The sequence below is a fragment of the Lissotriton vulgaris genome, chromosome 8 (assembly GCF_964263255.1).
Source record: "Lissotriton vulgaris chromosome 8, aLisVul1.2, whole genome shotgun sequence".
NCBI lineage: Eukaryota > Metazoa > Chordata > Amphibia > Caudata > Salamandridae > Lissotriton > Lissotriton vulgaris.
Genome location: NC_141696.1, coordinates 906301805 through 906323437, shown reverse-complemented (window position 1 = coordinate 906323437; position 21633 = coordinate 906301805).

Genomic DNA, 21633 nt, shown 5'->3' with positions numbered 1-21633 from the left:
CACCAGCATTAAAATAAGGAACTAGGCCGTCACGTTGATAATTACGGAAGTGAAATAATGCATTTGCATAATGTGGATGAGTAGGGGTTGCACGTCAGAGCCTGGATCTGTTCAGAGATGTTAGGGAAGAGCAAATGTAGTCTAGTTATACTTTAAATTAGTGAGATATGACGAGAAACCTGTAGAGGACTTCTTGGACTGGAACGTAGTTTTGTGGTTAACATGTTAAACCTATCACAAACCCAACCAGGAGGGCAGGCTTAAGTACCCTCCAGGCAAAAAGCGTGGGAAGTAAGTGACGGCTGGGGGGGGGGGGGGGATGAAAATGTAAAACGAGTGACATTAGGGAAAGGAATGGGTGGAAAAAGAACGGGGATATAGAGGTAGTCATTGCAGGGACCGGAACAGGTGATGCCATTGATACAGAGACACAGTAGCCCCACTTTCCATATCACAGAGTGTGACAATGACTAGATTCAGGCAAATCACTGCTCACAAAAACACAATGCAGTGCTACAACATCTTACACGTGCTAGATACACTGCCAACAACAAAGGGCTACAGCCACTGAAAGAAGAGGTAAGATTGTTCTTGTAGATTACCTTCGACCTTGTTGGGAACCATACTGTTGTCCATGCACCCAGTAGAATATTTGAATGGTCGCATGTTAGGTCATCTTTCACAGAAGGCACCTTCTTCAATAGAAAGGTCATTCTACTGATGACATTTAAATTTCACGGAATTCCAACATGTGACTGTTAGCTTCTCAATTTCTGTTTCAAGAAAATCCATCCTATTTTCCAGCACTATTAAAGTATCAATGACCCAGTTCTAAAAGTCTGTCAGGCCATACCAATCAATTTACCTGACTGCCTTGCTTTTCGTTATCTGTAGCTATTAGTCCATGAAAGATGCAGCAATTTGGCGTAGTTATGCTGTCTTCAATTTTCTATCATCTGTTGGCATAACTAATAAACTTCATGGAGTTTCATTATAATGGAGTCTTTTCCTAGTCTTATAACAGTTTGCAAGTTATAGCTTCTCGATCCTCCTCCTCTAGGCCGGGGTTTGCTATGTAATGTTTGTAATTGTATCTTCGTTGAGGGTACTGTTTTGCTTCATATCGCTTCACCATTCAAACATCTCCCATTCACCAAGTAATCTGTATAGTGTTCACCCAGTGATATTTGTTCATATTCATCAATACAAAGTAACTATATACATGAACATATACATACTGTTGATTCCAGAAAATACAGTATCTAAGCTGTGTTGTGTTTCCATTAGTTGAAGCATAATATAATCTACATTTATAATTGTCATCGTTTATAGCCTTTATCAATGCTGACCTTGAAGGGAGTACATTGTATCCCTGTCTTTTGTGAACAGATTTGACAGGCTGGTCTTTGAGACATACGGGGGACATTATGGTGATTTATTGGTTTCTGTCGTACCTTTTGTTTTTAACCCTAGCACATGGTAGCCAGAATAAAAGATATTTGGCAAACCCTGTAGTTAGTTTCACTACCAGCACTGTACACCTCACAACATCCTTCTACCTTGCATTGGGTTTTAGTAAAAACCCCTCTATATCAAAAACATCTCTGAGCTTCTCCTTCCCAGCAAAGGGGTTGTAGCCCCCACCATGACTAGGCTTTATGGTGCGAAAAGATTCCCCATGATGAAGCAAGCCACCTTTTGTGGGTGAGGGAAACTGTCTTTTAAAAGGTTGCCTTCTTCCTAGTCAGACATTTCTGTCTTCTTCTTTCTCTTGATAGACCCCAGGGCTTCAGTGTGTTATGTTACTATATTTGGGGAGTTCTCCCTCGCTGGTCTTAGAAATCTCCTATGCCCCCCTTCTGTGTGTACACGATTTATTCCTCACAGCCAGACGGAACACATCATTACTGAACTCTGTAGACGCACACAGACTGGAAGATGATTCATTAGACTTCTAACATGTAGATCAAATTTTAAAGAAAACCAACAGGAGTTAGGGAACGCTTGCCCTGTGGACCAAACTAAAGCCCCAATTAACTGAGTTCACAGCCTCTGGAGAGAGGATCCTGGGCTCAGGACTTTTTGTGTGGGTGGATAAACATTCTTTCACACAAATTGTTATATTTCCTTCATTGAGATACTGAGGTGATCCCAGAGCTACTATCACCTCCGCTCAATTAAAAGGGAGTTCTCATATACACCTGTTATACAGGATAAGAGTAATTGAGTCAGATGTCTTAGTCCTGATGGCACCCGTACATACAAAATGAGTGAAAATGTCGACGCACATCCCTGGTCGTAACAGGATTGAATTTCTGCTGGATTTACTGTTCATAACATACGGTTTTCTTATTGTCTATTGCAGGTACCCTAGCTGCTTCGTTATATGATTGTATGACAATGCATAAGCTCTTACACCACATTGAGCACTGCACCACCTGCAATTCATGTATTTATTGAGCATTGAATACATTGAAAATGAATTGAATAGGGTGGAATTGTCATTTGTTTCCTCAAAACAGTCAATGATTCATATGATTAGAATGCAGATAATAATATGAGGCACAATCTAAAGAAGTGTACCTGTAAATTAATCCCACTGGACATTTATGTTTAGAATAGTTCGTTTATAGCCTGTGCAGCCAGTGCTATTTCCTGCTATAACAAATGTGGTATCATAGAGTCTTTGTTATGTCCAGTGCTACTGCATGTTTTTCCTATATAGGTCAGCGCATTAGGTGGAAGTCAGCAAATTTGTGAGCAGCAGTGGCCCACCCTTAAGGACATAGGGGCCTACCCCCTTCCCCTTTTGGACAAGCAGAGTGTTTTTAGGGCTGAGCAAGGTTAGCCTGACAGACAATTTTTATTTTCAAGTCAGGCAGACAAGGAGCTGGACATGCGCTAAATGTACAGGTTCCTGGCTGCCTTCGCTGAACTTTGCTGGGTTTAGGATGTCACAGCTCCTGTGGGTATGGCCTCTTCAGCTCAGCAGAGGTCTTCAAGGCCCTCCCCCTCATGATGGGGGGGAGTATCAGTGATAGCTGCATACCTGGGTGCTGCACTTTTAAGCCCTGAGGTGTCCATGGCAGAGTGTCAATCACCGACACCTCACATGGAGTGAGTGGGATCAGCAGCTCTCACTGGCCCGTCCTATTCTGTGATGAGGTGGGACTGCTGCCTTCCCTCATTGACTGACTGCAGGCTAGACAATCAGGGGAGGCAGCAGTCTCAACCCTCCTGTCACCTCCTAGGCTCTCCTGCTTGAGAGCTGCGTCAGGTAGGTGTTGTTTTTTATAAGCCTGGGCGTAGTTCGCGTAGCCGCACTCCGCGAGCTACGCGAAGATGCACTTGCACTCCGCGAACTACGCATAGCTCCGCGAGCATGCGTAGTAGCTTGCTTGACCCGTTCGCAAGCCATTTTTCATCTTCGGGAGCGCCGTGGAACTCTGGAACTTGCTCGACACCACATCTCCAGACGTCGCCTTCCTCACGGAAACATGGATGAACGCCTCCTAGGCGCCCGACATCGCCGTCGCCATCCCGGACGGATACAAGATCACCCGGAGAGACCGCGTTCAACGAGACAGGAGGAGGCATCGCCATCGTCCACAAGAACACCATCCGCATCACGACCAACTCAGATGACACCCTCACAGCCGCTTAACATTTAACATCTTCACTTCCAGATACACACCGACCCCAAGACCACACTCAGAGGCACCCTCATCTACAGACCCCCAGGACCTCGCACACAATTCAGCGAAGACATCGCAGACTTCATCAGCCCGCACTCCCTCGCCTCTGCTGACTACATCCTCCTAGGGGACCTCAACTTCCACCTGGAGAACAACAACGACAACACCACCACCACCCTGCTGGACAACCTCGCCAACCTCGGACTTATGCAACTGGTGAACACCCCCACCCACTACGCCGGACACACGCTTGACCCAGTCTTTTCCTCCAGCAAGTACATCTCCTTCAGCCACTCCACCGGGCTCCACTGGACAGACCACAGCTGCGTCCACTTCAGCTTCAGAAAGACCACGACTCACCACCACCCGCAAGAGGTTCCCCGCAGGAACTGGAACAAGATCACCACCGACCAGCTCACCACTTCACTGAGCCAGAACCCGCCCGCCAGCTCAACGGACCCCAACCAAGCAGCCAACAACCTCACACAGTGGATCACCAATTGCGCTCGCCCAACCAGCCTAGACCACTCGCAGTCCGGCTTCCGCACCAACCACAGCACCGAGACCGCCCTCATCGCAGCCACTGACGACATCCGAGCCCTGCTCGACAACTGGGAAACAGCGGCCCTCATCCTCCTGGACCTCTCCGCAGCCTTCGATACGGTCTGCCACCGCACCCTAGTGCAGCGCCTCAGCAACATCGGAATCCAAGAGAAGGCACTGGAGTGGATCATCTCGTTCCTCACCGGAAGAACCCAGAGAGTCCGCCCCCCCCGTACAGATCCAAGGCCACCAAAGTCATATGCGGCGTACCACAAGGATCATCACTCAGCCCCACCCTCTTCAACGTCTACATGAGCCCCCTCGCAGCCATCGTATGCCAACACAACCTCAACATCATCTCCTACGCCGACGACACCCAGCAGATCCTCTCCCTCACCAACGACCCAGGAACCGCCAGAACCAACCTACACGAAGGGATGAAAGACGTAGTTGAGTGGATGAGGAACAGCCGCCTGAAACTGAACTCAGACAAGACAGAAGTCCTCATCCTTGGATCATCACCCTCCGCCTGGGACGACTCCTGGTGGCCCCCTGCCCTGGGCAGCGCACCCAAACCAACGGACCACGCAAGCAACCTGGGCTTCATCCTGGACTCCTCCCTCACGATGACCAGACAAGTCAACGCCGTCTCATCATCATGCTTCAACATCCTACGCATGCTCCAAAAGATCTTCCCATGGCTCGCCACCGAAACCAGGAAGACGGTCACACAGGCACTCTTCACCAGCCGACTGGACTACGGAAACACCCTCTATACCAGAACCACAGCCAAACTCCAGAAAAGACTAACACATCCAGAACGCCTCCGCACGTCTCATCTTGGACATCCCCGACACAGCCACATCTCCGGACACCTGAGAGACCTTCACTGGCTCCCCGTCAGCAAGAGAATCACGTTCCAACTCCTCACCCACGCACACAAGGCCCTCCACGACCTGGGCCCCAGGTACCTCAACAACCGCCTGACCTTCTACACTCCCACCCGCCAGCTACGATCGACCAGCCACGCCCTCGCCGCCGTGCCACGCATCCGAAGATCCACCATGGGAGGAAGATCCTTCTCCTACCTGGCAGCCAAGACTTTGAACTCCCTCCCCATCCACCTCCGCCTGACCCAAGACCACCTCTGCTTCAGGAAGCAACTCAAGACATGGCTGTTCGAGCAGTAGCGGACCCCCCTCCCCCAAGTGCCTTGAGACCCTCTGGGTGAGTAGCGCGCTATACAAATATCCTGATTGATTGATTGATTGATTGCCTGCATGCTCGGGATGTGTAGCGCGCGAAGTTACCCATGAGGTTTGTCCCGCCCGCTCGCGTCCCCTTATTTCCGGTCACTACTAACGTGTTCGCGAGTTATTCTGTGCCAAATTGCAGTTTCTGCATGTTCGGCAACTCGATCTTACCGACAAGCATCCTCGCGCACGCGAAAATGCTATTGAGCGCGCGAGAACTACGCTACGCAGCAGTTTGCGGAGTATTCAACAACTTCGCGTTCTCCGCGGAGCGCGGAGTTGCCGAAACTCCGCAAACTCCGCGAACGGAGCGTAGTTCTTCGCCCAGGGTTAGTTTTTTATTGACTGTTTGGCCAATGCATGTATGCATTAATGTATGTTGTATTTGTGAGTTGAGTGTTGTGAATGTGTGTGTGTGTGTGTATGTGTGTGTGTGTGCACGTCTGCATCTGAATGCATGGGTGTAAGTGAGTGGAAATATGTGTGTGTGCCCCCCCCCTCCTCTCAGTTGTACTTATAGGCCTTCGCTGTTTGGGTGTCATAGTTTATGTTGTTTTGTGTTATAATAATTTGAGTGTATCCGAGTGCTTCCTCGGTATTCACTGCACCACTCTTAAATGAATGTGAAGGCCTACTCTTTCTTTTATGTTTCTACTTTGTTCATTCAACTAAGATGTTCTGCTTTTTGTACTTGTTCTAACACTTTTATTCTATGTTTTACCTTGCAAACATCTAAATGTGGAAAAGGTGTGTTACCACTCCCAGAAAGCACATAAAATATATGGCCAATTACAAGCGCCCCAGTAATCCCAATCTGGCTGATAACAAAAGGCACCAGCACAGGGGGATTACGTGTTCCATGTTAAATCCACACATATGTGGTGTTGCATCAATACTGGGGTAGAGCACAGGAGAAAAGTGGGAATTACAAGGCAATGGGATCTGGAATGACTGATTCCCCTGTTATTTCTCATTTTTAAATTGGCATTCATGGTCCCAACTATAATCCTCTATAACTCCAGCTCTAAATTACTGATGGCTCAGGTACGTACTGGTAACACTAGAGGGAAGAATTACCAGCCATTTGTAATAGGCGATGAATGTCTGCAGAGGTAGGAACTACTGTGGTAAAATCATCCTGTGATTAAAATGTTTTGCGTGTCTGGGTGTACCTGCAACCGTGTCAGTGTAATTGGATGTGGCTCTGGATATTAGTGTCAGTGCATATGAATATTAGGGTGATTTCTATGGACAAGCAATGTGTGCCTTTATGTCTTGTGCATGTCTATTTGTGATTGTGAGTATATTTGTGTATGACACTGTGCATTTTAGTGTTTTGCATGGAGCAATGTATTCAAGAGATTTTAAATGTAATTGCATATAAAAGAAACCTTTTCACTGTATTTTATGAGAAACTTCAAAAATGCTGTATTCTATGAACTTGCCTTACTTATGGCCCTGCATGTGAACATTGCCCTAATGATCGGTTAAGTGATCTCTTACATTTAATTTCAAAAAGCTCCTGGGAAATAGTGAGAGAGGGAGAGAGAAGTGAAAGAGCGAGAAATATTAACGGATTTAACCCTGTGTCAGCTCAGATTATGCAGGCAAACATCTTTAAATCTTTAGAGCAAAGTTACTGACCTGGCCTAGTGAAAGGTCATTTATGTAAATCAATAATATCGGAGTTCGAGATACTGTTAGTTGCTCTGGTTCAAAATTGTGAGAAAAGGTTAAGCTTGTGCTTTGAAAGTCATCAGAAGAAAATAATGAAATCGAATACAAGAAATGCACAATGTATGTATTACATAATCAACATGTATGCCAAAGCACAGAGTTGGACAAAATATGAAACATGTAAAACTCAGGGGCATATTTATCAAGGCTTTGTGCTGACTTACGACACGGAATGTGATGCAAGGGCGACGCAACCACAAGTCATATTTATGAAACAACACAAGTGCACACATGCATCACTGTTGCAGAATTGTGTGGTGCAAGTGCTACACTGCATTCAGCTGCCTCAAGCAGGATTTAATATATCCAATGTAGGTGTTTCTGTACAAATTCCAATGCAACTGTAACACAATGATCTTTAAAATCATATCACTGCATCACATATCATGGAGGAGCGTAATGCAATGAAAGAAATGCATCAGAATTGCTGCCCATCGGCAACCCAGACATAGGAAATGACACAGTGGCTGTGGTACAACGTCCCCACCAACACAGTACACTCTGTCAAGCTTAACTACACCATGGAGTTTGTAATGCTTGAACTGGAAGCAGCTACGGAAAACCACATAGGCAGCAAGAGGAAGGAACACATTTTTAGTCAGCGCATATCCATCATTAACATCAGGGGGGAGGATGTCATACAGTTTTACCGACTGCGGACGGTGTCCATCATGGAATTGCTTTAGAAGATACCGCCAAGTCTCCAGCTGGCAACTGCAAGGACCACAATGATGGGCAGTATTCTTTTGGGTAGCACCTTCTACAGCACCTTATAATCAAGGTTTACTAGTGATAACGGGTGATATTAGCATACATCCACTGGGTCACAGCCAGGTTTTGGAAGGACAACAATCAACGCTTTGCAAAGGGATAATGGTAATTGTTGCAGGTTCCTGGATTCATTAAAGATTTCCAGTAGTTAAGGATGAGATGTGTTCCAAAAGTGTATATACAACCTGAGAGAAAGGGTATAACAGGCTACTCTCCTACCCCTCAATCACAATTATTATCAACAAAAGAGAGCCTACTTTTGTGAATTTCTAAAAGACAAAATAGCCTAGGTGAAAAAACACAGTGACAGGACTATGTATGTGGTCAAAAAACAAACGGAAAAGAAACAAGAAGGAAAGACTATCTTCTAAAAGAACCCTCACTCACCCTAGTGGTGACATGCTTCATCATGGGGTTCGTCACAGGAGGGCCCGAATATCCCCCCTGTGTGCTTCGACGCCAGCAGTTGCAGCGGAGCTGGTGTTTATGATAGTGTGATGAGTGATTAGTGATTAGTGAATTAAAAGATCCCAATTGGACCCCAACAACTTTATTAAAGGGCCAATTGTTCACAATAAATAGTGAGGTCACTTAGTAGAATAAATTAGAACCCTAGTGACTCAATGTGGATGGTCAACATGTTTCTGCTGCATTTGCTATCTTAGCTCAGCTTTCATCAGGACCAGTTTAATATTCAAAAAAGCCGTCCTCCGGGGGTCCACACACGCTAAGGTGTGCCCACACCGTTAGGACCAAACAAAAGAAGACCACATTTTGATACTCTCCTTTATTAAACTCACGGTTTTACCCTCAGTCAGTGTTCCTGCAATTTGCCCGGATACAATCTGTAAATAAACACATATGTTTTTAGATGTAACTATGTCCGTTGTCTGACCTACTATTACCAAAGTTACTTCTTTATTTTACATTGTGCTGGCTGATATTCAGCCCACCTGCAGCCTTGCAGAACAAATCTAACTGCTTTCACCCCAACGTCTAAAGTGATGGCGGCCCTGCATTTTTTTGCCACTGGATCATTCCAGCACACGGTGTCCAGCGCAGGTGGGATGTTGCAACCTAGGTTCGGCATGGTGCTGAGTGATGTTCTGTCCGCTATGATGATCTACAAGGACATATATATCCATTTCCCCAGGGGGCCTGAATGGGCAGCTGTGAAGGGAGATTTTTATCCCCTTGGACACATCCCCCATGTTTTTGGTGCCATTGATTGCACCCATGTTGGGCTTGCACCACCACAGGCATGTGAGCACATCTACAGGAATCGGAAACCACTCCATCAATGTGCAAGTGGTGTGCCAGGCAGATATATTCATCTTGCACAGGTGTGCCAAATTTCCAGGATCGGCCCATGACTTATACATCCTGGGTAACAGCATTGTACCCCAGCTGATGGCTAATCTGGTTCCCGAGCATGCATGGATTGTGGGTGAGTATGCCTAGTCAAATAGCATGTTGTGTGTGTGACCTGCTGTCATCTGCCACAGCGACATTGCAATGTTTATCTGTTTTTATCATACCTAGGTGCCTCTGCATATATCAACCATCCTTGGTTGCTATGCCCGCTGCGGAATACCAGGACACCAGCTGATGTCCGCTACAATGATGCCCATGGGAGGACATGTCATGTGGTGGAGCATACTTTTGGTCTGCTGAAGTCACGTTTTCCCTGCCTGGACAAGAAAAGAGGAGCACTGATGTACTCGCCCAGGAAGGTGTGTCAGATTGTAGTGGCATAATGCATACTCCACAACCAATCCATTCGCAAGGAGATTTTTCCTGATCCGGGATGATGATGAGCAGCCACGGTCATGGCCCACCTGCAAACCAACCCATATCCTTTGATGAGGACAGTGGGGAGGAGAAAGGCGTTGACCTGTGTCAACAGCTCATCACCCACTACTTCACTTGAAGGTGGGTGACAATGTACAATGGACCCATTGTCTGATGACGTTGCTGTTGTTGTGAAGGTGTATGTGAGATTTGTGTCTGCAGCTATTTGTTGACTCAGTGGTGGCTGACAATGTTACTTGGACAGTTCCTTTAGAACATCTACAGGATGTGTATGCTGGCACTTGTTGCTCATTGTGATGTATGCATGTAGGATTATCTTAACCCAGTGGTGGCTGCCTGGACAAGATGGGAGGTGCACTGATGTACTCGCCCAGCAAGGTGTGTCAGATTGTGGTGGCATGCTGCATGCTCCACAACCTGGCCTTGCGCAAGGAGACCCCCCTGCTCCTGGATGCTGATGAGCAGTCAAGGCCCCCACCTGCAAACCAACCCATGTCTATGAGGTGAGGATAGTGGAGAGGAGGAAGGTGTCAACCTGCGTCAAAAGCTCATCACCCACTACTTTACTTGAAGGTGAGTGACAATGTGCAATGGACCCATTGTAGGATGATGTTACTGTTGTTGTCAGACTGTATGTGAGCTTTGTGACTGCAGCCGGGTGTTGACCCAGTGGTGGCTGACAATAATTCTCGGACATGGCAGTTGTGTACATCTACAGGTTGTGTATGTTGGCACTGTTGCTCAATGTGATGTGTGCTTGATGGATTGGATTGATGGTTAGTGTTGTGTTATGTCTGTGATGCCACACGCAGACTAGTGGATGTTGTTCTGTTGTGTTTTCCTAGGTGCCTTCAACGTCTCCTTGCCTACATGCATTCCATACTCCTGGTACATTGTAATCATGGTGAAGACTGTAAATCCTGGAATAAAGACGGAGCAGGTACAACAACATGTGTGTAAGGAGTTCATGATTTACAATGGTGACATGTGAGGGGGTGACATTCACATTGAGGTGATTAGTGAAGAAGTGAGTTGACAGTTATAGTAAATGAGATAATGGAGTCATCACCACATAGATGTGGTGACCCAGTCCAACAGACAGATGACATTAACAAAGCAGTGTGGGGAAGGACAGTCCATGAAGTCAATGCAGTCATGAAGAGGGTTGCCATCATAGCTGGCTCTGTGACTGCATTCGGCAGGTGCTTTGCTAACAGATATTCCAGGGTTTTCTTAGTACGGTCCCTTCGTCGCTTGGCAGGGGGGCCTCTGCTGTAGGGCCAATGGGGTCTGAGAACTCACCCCTCTCTATGGCCGCAGGGGAGGATGGTGAACTGTCATCATGTGGCCCACCAGAGGGAGGTGGAGGTGTTGGGTATGGCGCAAGCCTGTCCCTCAGTACCACCACTAGCTTCCCCAAGAGGTCCTTAATTTGGCCCATATGGGTGTCCATGGACCTCATCAGCAGCAGGAGCTCACAGGAATCTTTTTCTGACCAGCCTGTTCATTCCTGGGCCCGTTCACATGCCCCAAGGAGTCTGTTTATGAGGTCCAGGGATTGGGTCCCAGGTTCTGGTAGTCTGAGGCTGACCCTGCCCCTCCCACCTGCCCTGCTGCCACAGACCTGTTGCCTCACCACTATAGGCACCCACATCCTCTCCCTGCTGTCCTCAGTAGGTGGGGTGGGGTGGTCATCCTCTGGGACAGGGAGAGTGCTGTAGGCAGCACTTGTTGTGGTGGTGGTGGTGGTAGAGGATGTACCGGTAGTAACAGCAGGGGTCTGCAGAGACATTGGTATTGCGGCAGATGTGGTGGGGGGACATTGGGGTCTTGGGACCTTTTGCGCCCTGGCACACCAGATGGGCCGGCTTCGAGCTCCTCATCCAAAGAATCCTGGGAGTCAACATCCTAGAGTCTATGTTACGGGGGGGAACTGGCTCTGCAAGTTGCTGGTGTTGTCCTCTGCAGTCAGTTCTTAGTCACCTCTGGGTCAGATGGAAAATGGTCATTGTAGTGCACGCCACAAGCTTTGAGTTAGCTGTGTATCATTCACTGTTTGAACACCACACAGTTGACTAATCATCACATTTTTTTCTATGTGCGCTACTGTGCCTCCTGACATGATGCTGTGGTACATGTATTACTTGTCCATGATGTGAGATGTCAATACATACCATGCGCCACATGCATAATTTGTGATTACAGGGACATGTTGCCATCTATGGACTAGCGCAAAAAGATTTTCTGTAAGGACTCTTTGTTGATTACTCTGCCCTGGCAGACGTTACATCTGGGCATGAACTGGACACTGTCATCTTCTGCATACCTTTGTCTTGTCATGTGCATATCTGGATTTGTACCACCAACTATGCTTTCTTGGTTTTCATATGGTCCTTGTTGCTCTGGCCCCATGGCACTTTAACACTCAACTCAGTGCTGTGCATGATTGTGCACAGGCTTTCTTCTGCATTTGCATTAGTGTGTAACCCTTTGGTTGTTGTTACAGTTTCATTTGCTTAGCTGTCTGCACACTGTGAGTGGCAATATGATATGTGCGTGCAATGAGAGTGCTGGTGTTCTCATATGGCACCATGATTTTGAGAAGAATGGCAGGGTGCATGTGCTGGCTACTTACCTGTTATGTTTTTCCATTTGGCTTTTTTTGTGCACATCTGTGTGTGTGTGTGTAGTGGAGGCTTACATCCTGCTCAGGGGTGGGACAAGACAGCATAACATGTCAACCTACCATTTAGTTTGTTTGTAGTGATCCAATAGCTGACACATGCATCTGGGTGGGAAGGAGTGTTTCATCTTGATGGCCTGGGGGACGAGGGGTCCTGGGGTGAGCTGTTGTACAGGCCTCCCACCCCCAAACAGCCCTCCATGACAATATGGCTACCTAACTGTTAGTTTGATGAGGGCAATGTTTTGGCGGACACATGCTTCAGGGTGGGGGAGTGCTCCATCTTGCTGAGCTGGGGGACAAGGGTGCATGGTGGGAGTAGTAGTACAGGCCTCCCACACCCAAACACCCACCATGTGAAGATGGCTACCTACCTGTAAGTTTGGTTGGTGTACTGCAATGGCTTCTAACTGCTTCTGTGTGTGGAGTGCTCCATCCCGCTCAGGTGTGGGATAGAGGACATGGTGTGATTAGTAATGTAGGCCTCCCACCCCCAAATACCCTCCCTGTAAAGATGGCTACCTACCTGTAAGTTTGGTTGGTGTACTTCAATGGCTTCCAAATGCTTCTGGGTGTGGATTGCTCCATCCTGCTCAGGTGCAGGACAGGGGGCATGGTGGGAGTTGTAGTACAGTATTCCCACCCACAGACACCCTTCCCTGGGAAGATGGCTGCCTATCTGTTAGTTTGTTTGTAGAGTTACAATGGCTTCCGATTGCTTTGGTGGGAGTGCTCCATCTTGATGGGCTGGGGGACAGGGGTGCATGGTGGGAGTAGTAGTACAGGCCTCCCACCCACAAACAGTACACCCTTGGTAACTGGCTACCTACCTGTTAGGTGGGGGTGAAACATACAATGGCTGGTAACTGTTTCTGGGTTGGTGTGGAGTGCTCCATCCTGCTCAGGTGTGGGTCAGGGGGCATGGTGAGAGTTGTAGTGCAGGCCTCCCACCCCCAAACACCCTCCCTGTGAAGATGGCTACCTACCTGTAAGTTTGGTTGGTGTACTGCAATGGCTTCCAACTGTTCTGGGTGTGTAGTGCTCCATCTTGCTCAGGTGTGCGACAGGGGGCATGGTGGGAGTTGTAGTGCTGGCTGCCTGTACACAAGCCCCATTGTAATGTTGCTAGCTACATTTGGGGTGAATGTGAGGGAGTGAATGTTGGATCTGTGATACATGTGTTGGGGAGTGTATGATGCAGATGAATGAAATTTGTCCTAGGAGATTTAGCTTTGTAGTTGTGCAAGACAGTACATAGCAGTGTGGTGGTAGTCATTTGTTTGTACTTACCAGCCTCCAATCCCCCCGCTACTCCTGTGAGACTCTCTGGAGGCAGTATAGCAAGCACCTTCTCCCATGCAGTGAATGTTATGGGTGCAATGGGAGGGCCACCGCCAGTTCTTTGAGCCAGTTCATGGTCCTCTGCTCCTCTTCTGTTTGACAATCCTCTTCAGGTCAGGCCACCGCTTCATGATTTCATTTTTTGAGCGTGGGTTGGCCCCTACTGCATTGACCTTCTCGACTATCCTTGCCCACATATGTGCTCTTGTGGCTAATGGTGTCTGTTGGACCAGCCTACCAAAGAGTTGTGGTTCCAATCTGACTATCTCATCTACTATAACCTTCAACTCACTCTCTGTGAATTTGGGCATTTTCTGTGTTGCCATGGTTTGTGATGTGCAAAATGGTTATGGGTGCAGGGGTGTGAGTGGTGGGTGTGGTAGTGATGTGTATGGTGTGTGATGTGCAGGGGGGTTTAGAGGTGCAGGTGTGAAAGTGGTGGTGGTGCTGTGCATGGTGTGAGTAGTGATGGTGTGTTCTTTGCCTCTCTTTTGTGCTCTGGTGTTGGGCCCTTCAGTTGTGGAGTATTGCAAAGGATTGTGGTCAAGGAAGGGGCTGGTTTTATACTCCGCTATGTGGGTTTGTCCAAATGGGGGATTTCTGTCAGGTGTGTTGTGTGGGTTGTCCTGGAATTTGTATTTTTATATTTGCCATGTGTTTGTGTCATTGAGGTGTGTTCTGTGTTTTTGGGTGGCAGGACTAGTTTGCTGGGTATACTTTCAGCCACCATATTTGTCACAGAGCGTCTGCAGCGGTGGCTATGCTGCAGCTCTTCTACCGGCTCTCCCATTCATCACTGTTTACGACCCAGGCAGTGGAAACAGCGGAACGTACTGCAGGGCCATCGGGGAAATCCTAAATTTCTGTGCGGTATCTCTGCTATTTTGCCAGCGGGTTGGTATGTTTCTGCCATGAATCCGACCACTGTGAATGGGTTTTGGCCATCTCCACCCACTACGGGTGGTTTATCTTTGTCCCAATATGCCGCGGCCTGTGTTTTTTAGCGGTTGTTCCTAATTTAGCTGCCGTTTTTTCCCCGGTACCGGCGGGCGGTTGTTTTCCGCTTCCATGGCAGCGGGGTGGTTTTCCGACCACCATGCCAATAGACCCCCATATTGTGTCCCACAATACTTGGGGCTGGTGGTATAATTCATTGTTAGTAGCATCCAGCCCTCCTTTGTTGAGGGTTTGTGGCACTTTCTGTATGGCTGCCTTTTTTCATGCCAAATCAAATATGAAGTTGGGTAACATCACATGTAATTTGATAAAAAAATTACAGCAGATTATTGTTGGTAGTGGTCCGTAAAGTAAAAGACGTATCGTCTTTTTAAAGTGAAAAGGTTTACAGGGAAAGTTACACCAAAAGAGGAAGGAGTGCTGTGATGTTGCCATCACTCTACCAAGGTTGCCAGCCATTATTCTGTCCTTATCATAATATATCTGGACCCCTTACCATCATTATTTGATTGTTTCAAATTCCTATTGAAGCAGAGAAATGGGCAGAAATCCACATTCTGGCTTTCCGGTTGGTCTCTGATTTCAGTTTTTTTTTTTTGCTTTTGTATTAGAACATCACTGAGATTGAAACATCAGTTCATTGCATGAGAATGAATCGTAATGCAAGTACTGCTGGGAGTAGTATCAACAGTATGTAGTACAAATTACAAATTCTCTGTGGCTCACCCACCCATCATACAGTAGAGATATTAGAATGAACTTCCCCTTTCTCTCATAGATCTTTAATCTTCAGCCTCTCCTATCACCCTTTTCAATAAACACAAACGGTATACCTAAGGTAGCAAATGTAATAATGGCAACAATGGTACCAAGCTGCGTCCCTGCGGAGCAATAGGACAGTTCTCCTTTTGCCAAAACTGCATCAACTCTTTGCTATTTTTCCTTGTGTCAAGGACCATCAGGGTCTCCTTCAACTCTCCAGATTGAATCATATTTCCATGGTATCATCTTAGTGAACCATTATCAAGAAGTGGGTTAGGCATGGTCTGTAGTGCCTATGTGTCAGATCTGTCAGAATTAACAAGTAGCTTTCTTGTACTCACATTTCTGCAGGAACGTCACATAATGAAGAAAGGTCCACTACTTCCCCAGTGTGCATATCTCACCCAACAATGTCAAAGTATCAATAACTTGGGGAAGAAGGGAAAGAAAACAAGGAATAGAGAGAGTCCCACGTCACACCCCAGTCTGAATAAGGATTAGTGGATCCAATGTACAAGCCTGTTGAAAGGAATAATAGAAGAAGAGGTGAGTATGTAAATATATATGGTCTGTTATGCACTATTTCTTTCTAGTTACATATAAGTCTTCCTGGATGATTCCCTTCTTCCATGTGTTTTGCCCATTGGTGTGAAAGAGAGAGCATGGGCATCTGTAGATGAAAACAATAAAGTAAGTAATGTGTGTACTTGCGGGATGTAGAAGTGTGGTAGTAAAAGTACTGTGAGTAACCCACCTAAATATGTATAATCGGTGCTCAGTATTTTCTTCTCAATGGGATTACAGTTCTGGTAAACTTCTTACTAGGTAAATGTCTTTAAGTATTCAAAATAAACATGCATCTCCGTATTTTCAGGACAAAAAGAAAACTAAAATGAAAGAGCCGATCTCCTCAACACGGGACACTAATCAGATAAGTATACTATGTCTTTCAAAAGAAACGTCAAGCATACAGCGAACACGCGCTGTTATCAAATATCAAGGTAATGTAGCTTTGCTTAACTTTTTTCTTTGTTTTGCAGGGGACTAGCCGTGCTGACCAGGAGGATGAGGACAAAACCGAAGAGAAGCGAGGAAAACTCAAAAATCAGGATCCCAAAGAAGAAGATGCCGCAGTCGCGAGGAAAGCTGACGCCGTCGAGGGATATGTGGAAATTCGAGTGAGTGACTCGGAACTACGCTGCCCGATCTCAAAGCTGGAATGGGAAGCGTCAGCTGCCGGAATGGGAACATATTTATTCTCCTAACTGACTCCCCCACATGAATCAATGCGGTAGTCAGCCATTTAGTAGTTTCCGTCCTCCAGCGCACCCAGCAGTCCTGACACTATGTCCTCCTATTGTCATCTGGGAAAGGCCCCAGAGATGTTGTAAAAAAATGTGGAGATGGTAATTTAGTTTATAGATCAGCCTTTCATAATTGCTTGTTTGACCCCTTGAATGCAACCATCATTGGTACTTTTTGTTTTTTCCAGTGGCGGAGAATCTCCATTATGGCTGCAGGTAATGCTGTTGTGAGCCAATGGCTGAATGAAGGTGTGATTTGAGGGTAAGGTAGGATGCTGTGTAGAAGCACTTTTGGACCCATCAAATTTCCAGAAACTCCAGACCAACTTTACTTTTTATTCTTTCCCAAATTCCCATGAAAAAGTTTTTAGGTTGGAACATTCCCACACTACGGACCCGATTTTGACTTTGGCAGAGGGTGTTCCATTGCAATGGTGGAGCACTTAACGTCCACCCTGGCAAGGGTACTCCGCCAGCCAGCGACCTTCTCTTGCATTTACAGGAACAGCCATCAATCCCTAGTCCAGGACAGGCAGTGTGAAGCCAATACCATACTTTAATCTGCAGTAAATTTTGACAGAAGATCCTTGATCAGTAATTGCTTATAGTCAGTAGAAAGACTATGAGGGCCCTTCAGAGGGGACCAGGATTTGTTTCTCTGCATTGGCGCCCAATCATTGTTGGTGGGTTTAGACAAAGACAACTATTTTCTGGTTTCAGGTTTCTGAGTCTTTGCAGGAGATGACATCCTTGGTGTTTGGGCTGTGTCCATGTCTGTTTGGACAATAATGTTGATTCTAGCAGTTCAAAGCAAATGGTGTTTTGTTTCAGTAATTTCAATCTTCTAAATTTGTAATCATGGACTGCTTTTGCCAATGATATCTTTCCAAATCTGTAACAGACACAACTGTTTGTTCTATAAAAGTCAGTATATTTTCTGCATTGGTCAGTTATGCATTCACTGCGGAGAAACCCTTGCAGAGAGAGAAAATCTCCATCAGTGTCTTTGAAAAGTGCTTTTCCAATGAAACACTTGATGTTCTCAGCACTGCTATCTGTTTAAGTATAGATTCAAGTGAAGTGTATTGTTCCATTTCTTCTTGCTCTTTTGGGACCTTCTGTTTTCTTGCTATTACAGCACCTGTAAAAAGGAGTTGGGTGCTGGTTTTGACATTGGGTGCGAAAGTACTGAAATTCTTGGTATGGGTAGGTGCAGTTCTTTAGACATATCTTATCTTTACTTGAATCTCAGATTTTGTAAACCGCCCGCTACATGTTCCAAGGGGAGCCATTTTGTGAGAAGCTGTCAGCAGACCTGGGTAATGGATTTCAAGAATCCTATCCCAAATGCAAGTGTGGATATCATGCCCCTTCCAATAGAGGATGGACTGTTTCTTTCAGGTCTATATCTTTTCTACGACTTATGCAGATTCAGGACTTTATGTTATGCATAAACAGAGTTTACACAGAGTTCAGAGTTTGGAGAACCCAAATACTGTAGCACACTAGAGCCCTCTAATTCACTGTATGCCTTTTCTAAATGATCAATGCAGTTCTAAATTGTATTGTAAACTCCTACCTCTATCTTAGAATGACCACTGCATTGTGTCTGTGGAATCAGTGACTGCAGGTTGCTTTATTAAGTAAAGTCCTGTGGGCAGAATTCTGTTTATTTCACCACAAGCCTTTAATTTCCCTGCAAAACATCAGCTAGACACATGCTTCTATTTGCATTTAGATAAATAAATTGTTCTGAGTTGTTCCTTGAAGTCCATGTCCAATATGGCCCCTCTGCCAGTCCTATTGTTTCACTTTGCTGCTCTCCCCCATTGTCGCTTCACCAGCAGAGGATATACCTGTGGTGAGTACGCTCTACTTGTGGCTTATGCTCTGCCTGCAAGTTTATCTTGAGATGTGTACTATAGCCACCACTCGATTCTTGGTATTGGTTGTGCTTTTCCACAGAGGCCTCGTTCTTGATGACTCTTGTTCTTTTATAGTCTTGATGGTGTGGGAGGGAACAGCACTCCTAGGCATTACAATTACATTCTACGTCTAGTTTACAGAAAAACCCCGTGTGCTATACTTTCATTGCTCCGCTGCAGAGGGAAGCCTGAGCATTAAATTGTTTGGAGAGTTGTTGTCATCTCCCTTGGCAGTTAGCTCCATCCCCTAGCCAGCTCATCTTAATCAGTAAAGACAAGACTTCCCCCATTTACTTTTAGTTCCTCTATGTCATATTCTTCAGAAATACTCATGACTCCAAAAACACTATGTCCTGCATCTGGCAAGCAAAGCATTGCATCACCCACATATAGGGATATCATGTGGTGCCTATTTCCTAGCTAATTGACCCAATTGGCCCTGATGCATGCCAAAAACCAACAGCTCCAAGGCTACGGTGAATAGTGTCAGTGACGAGAGACAGCCCTGTCAAAGGCCTCTACTAAATGACAATTGCTCAGGGATCACCTGCTCATTTGTAATCTAGTCATGGTGTTTGAGTATAGGAGTCTTATCTATGCCAGAATTTCCGATTCACCTTCTTGTCTCTTTAGGGCCCCAAACAGTATAAAAGGTTGTTTTGGGTCCAGTGTTGCATAACCAATTTCAGCCCTTCCTTGGGGGGGGTTAACATTGAGAAAGTCGATGTTAAGATGAAAAATGATACATTTATGTATAAGAGCAAACTCACATCTTTATTAACAAATTCCCCCATTGTGAACTTCACATCAACCCCAACTTGCAAATATGTAGTCAGGCATGCTCCTAGACCTAGGCCCGTGGTCAATGATTAATAGTTGTATTGTATTGTATTGTATATTGGATTTATATAGCGCTTATCACCCAGGGGTCTCTAAGCGCTTGCCTTGGGAACCCGTCCTGGCTTTTCCCTGTGAGATAGCCCCTACAGGGCATCCCCAAGGTGAAAGCCAGGCATCCCGCCGCGGGGGGCCGTTGTGGAGATTAAGCAAGCTTAATGCCCAGAGTTGCAGAGTGTGAACCCATGATTAGGTCAGGCACCGAAGCGAGAATTATCGAGTCCGTGGACATTTGAGCTCAAGACCCTGCCGCGTCGGGAATTGAACCCTGGTCCCGGGTCTGACCTCTGCTTCAGGGTCTGCCTGCTCTAACCAGGGACCCACACTTCTCAATAGTTCACAGGTGGGGTGGCATGTATCCATCAGAAAAACAAACAAACAGAAAACCCAAGATCAATGTCACAGATAGGCACAGCAACACTCCAATGGCCCAGGGTGATTGGCTCAAATAAAGCGCACATAGCCGGAGGGGTATATGCGCTCCCAAAAATACCATAAAGGCAGATGCCACATGAGTTAGTAACATATAGCCATTCAGGACACAGCACATGCAGTGCTACAAAAATGGAAGGTGCACCAGAACTGTATTCAATATAGCAAATTTCAGTCCAAACTCTTCTTTTATTAGTGAAATTTGTTGCATATGAGTTAAAATCAGCCATCAGCTAACACGTGTTGTTCCTGTCACACTAGGAACTTCATCAGATTGCAAGGTACATGCCATGATATTGGCTAAGTGCATTCATTATTTGATCACTTCTTTGGTGGATCTTGTGCGGCATGGTTTTGTGAAAAGCAGATATTAATGATAACCTCTGAAACATTTTGAACATAGTTCATGGTACACCCAATAATTCAACCCTTTTGCTCCATAGATTTAGATGCAGAGAAATCTTTTTATTGTGTAAGATGGAAATTTATGTTCAAAGCTTTGCACTGGCATAGTTTTTACCTTAAAATTATACAGTATAATAATTTGTTACATAGTCCCCCATAAAGCTTATTTTCTGTCAATGGAATGCAATCCTATCACTTTGATCTTAGAGGAGGCCCTTTTGAGGAAAACATTTGCATCAAATGATTTTACTGGTTATATATGTAATGATGTTCAGATTTAGATTACTGCATATGTGGATGACACTTTGCTTTATATGTCTAAACCTGATACTTCCATCTCTGCAATTTGCAATATGTTGACCTCATAATCAAAAGTTTCTGGATATAGGCTGAACATTGACAAATATAAAGTTACCTCACTTAATAAATATTGCTGTTACAAAATGTTTCTACATACAAGTTTTGACTGGAAAACCACAGATTGAAATGCCTGGGTATGTTGTATTCAAACTCCATAAATTATGCAATTAAGATAAATCTTGATAAGATTAAATGTAAGCTTATTGTGCTCTGAGATAAATGGTCACCTCTTTTTCTATCTTGGTAGGGTAGAGTTGATGCTGTCAAAATTATGCTTTCTGTTAGGAATGCTTCCAGTCAACTTCCACAAGAATTTTTTTAAGTTATTGACTGCTTTCTAATAAAACGTTTCCTGGAAAACAAAAGAGAATGTTGATCTCTGCCCAAGTTATAGAGACCTAAACAAAATGGTGGTCTAAATGGCCCTTATTTTCAAAACTACCAATCTGCACAAATTACAAATGTGGATTTGTTTGTCATATGAACTCTCAACTACTATGAAGATCTAGAGCGCCACTTATTTTAGCATTCAGCTTTTAAAGAAAGTACATACATATATTATGAAAGTCTCTTTCTCTCCTGTCCCCTGTACTTGATTTTTCTGCCTTACTCCCTAGACCATGTTGGCAAAAGTCAGCATTGCCACTGACTATTTTCAAATCCTACTAAATGCTTTGTTGGCATCACTGGTTATATAGTGGTATTCATTTATTTGAAAAAAAGAATGTGCGAAGATCAATTTCTCACGTTTGATGC